Source organism: Helianthus annuus, chromosome 12 (assembly GCF_002127325.2).
Source record: "Helianthus annuus cultivar XRQ/B chromosome 12, HanXRQr2.0-SUNRISE, whole genome shotgun sequence".
Taxonomy (NCBI): Eukaryota; Viridiplantae; Streptophyta; class Magnoliopsida; order Asterales; family Asteraceae; genus Helianthus; species Helianthus annuus.
The window spans coordinates 29273142-29275519 of record NC_035444.2 but is presented as its reverse complement, the minus strand read 5'-3'; positions in this window follow the sequence as shown (position 1 = coordinate 29275519).

Here is a 2378-nt window from a genome sequence, read left to right as displayed (position 1 = left end):
AGTCTGGAGAAAATTCTAGGCCAGATCAAACTGGTGATCTGGTAAAAAATCCGGCTATGCCTCTTCCGTACCGGTGAAGGAGTTTCGCTTGATGCGAAATTCTCAGCCGTTGCATGTCATCAGGTGGGTTGCCACCTGTTGTTGTGTTGAAGGCCTGTTAGGGACCTTCATAGTAATGCTGCACAAACTTCGAACCAACCTCTAGGATGGTGGTTCGAAGGTTTGCACATGTTTCGAACCTCTTGGGGGTGGTTTCTTCTTCGAACCATTTGCCAGAATGGTGCACGAAGAAGAAAAGAAAAGCTTTTAAACCAACCTTTGCGGTCGGGTTTGAAGGTTTTGGATGTTGTGTTAGAACTTTGCTCAAGTTCTATGTTCAGCATCCTATGATGAGATGACCATCCCTTTTTTGTGGGGTGTGCGTGTTCATCTTGATAGCTCTCAAGTAACCGTACGTTCTTTGCGGTTACCTCGTTGCGTCATTGTTGGCCCTGTTTGGTCGAACAATGTGGATCTAAACTATGGGTAAATAAACATGGTCATAGGCAAGGGGATGCCCATCGTTGTTTATCCCATGCGGTCCATTGGTAGGTAAACAAAGTCCTAAGCAGACTTGTTACCGCGGTCCGTTGGCAGGTAAACAAAGTCATAGGGAGACTTGTTACCGCTGTTCGGACACTTGCTGCTTGATAAGTGCTTGTTTAGAGCACGTATCTGCGTTCTTTCTGGAGCCACTTTCCTTCACGCTCCAATACCGAGTTTACAACGAGGTAGCCTCGTTCGGTGATGTGGAGTGAGCTTTGCTCTACCGTAGCAACCACTCTGCGGAAGCTATGATTATGTCTGTAGCTCTTCATGGGTGTCTGCGATGTTGCAGTCCCATTTTCGCTCAAAGTGTGCTTGTTGCACGGATGTAGCTCTTGAAGGTTCAGGAGTCAGGGCTGCTGATGTGCGGTCGCGTAGATTCCGTTCCTTCTTTTTGCTGAAGAAGTTGTTCATGCACCCTCTGTGGTTGTGAACCGGACAGGAGGGATTTGAAGCTTGAAGAGAATGAAGGCAATGCGCTTTGCCTGTTCCTGAGATGCGGTTCAGTCCAAAGAACAACACTGGTTCTGAGCATCTGACACATCTGAATGGGTTCATGTGTGTCACTTCCGCATATTTCACGTGTGCTCGTGAGTGATGCGGAAAAGGTAATATATCCCTTTATAGTATAGATAGATATATTTCTACCTATTTTTTAGGGTATATAAAAAAAACGACATGCGGTATGGGTTATGGTGCGGTAAACCAGAGAAACCGCATGCCGCTTATATTTTGTTTGGATAATGTTGTCGCTTTTTCTTGCCTACGTGGCTTGATCGCACGTGTGAGTTGGTAGAAGTTGGTGAGACGTTTCTGCATGTGCTGAAATGAAAGGACACTTGCACTGCCCGAGGCATTAAATGCACTGTAGCAGGGAGTGTAAACGTCTTCTTTGTCAGGCGCGTGGGCTGCCACGCACGCGTGATAACCGTCAGCTAAAACGGCGCTCGACACGTGTTGTTGTAAGATACGCTCTTTTCGAACGTGATGATTTGCTTTCTCCCTCCGCATTAATTGCGATGGGTATATAAGAGGAAAACCGTTCGTGGTTTCCTCTCACTTGGTCGAAAATTCAAAAAATTTGCCGTTTGAGAGAAAGTTGTCATCTGTCTTCTCCGACGATTTTTTCTGAAATTCCGGTGAGGTTTCTAGTGTTTCTGTTCACCATCTTTTGTTTCTTTGATATTTTTGATGGCTGAACCATCTAGTCCACATAATGTGGAGGGTGAAAACCCTGAACAGCCTTTAGTGGCCGAAGAAGAAGAAGAGGGGGTTGCCGGTGGCGGATTACCGGCGCTGAAGTGGACCAGAAAAAGCTTTGATCGCCTTATGCTTGAGGTCCAAATGCCCTCTGAGTATGGGGCTCGGTACCCATCAGAGGGTGACACTGGTGCCGACGCTCCGGCCGGTTATGTGACCATGTGGTCCGATTTCTTCGGAGATTGTAACCTCCGATTACCGTTGACGGTGTTTGTTGTGGATATCTTGGAGTGGTACAAGGTCCACATTTCTCAAGTGAGTCCGCTTGGGATGATTCGGATTCGTAATTTTGAGTTTACCTTCCGTGCTCTTGGCATAGAGCCTACCGTCGGAGATTTCCGACGGTTTTATCAGATGTCAGTGTCCATGGGGTTCTTTTCTTTCCGTCAACGAGACGGTACCCCCAAGCTGATGACTCCCCCCAAGGGGATGACGATGTGGAAGAAGAAATTCTTCTACATCAAAGCTGCTGCCATTGTTGCAGATATGACGTTTCGGAATGTGACCGAGACGATCATCGCGGAGACCATTGC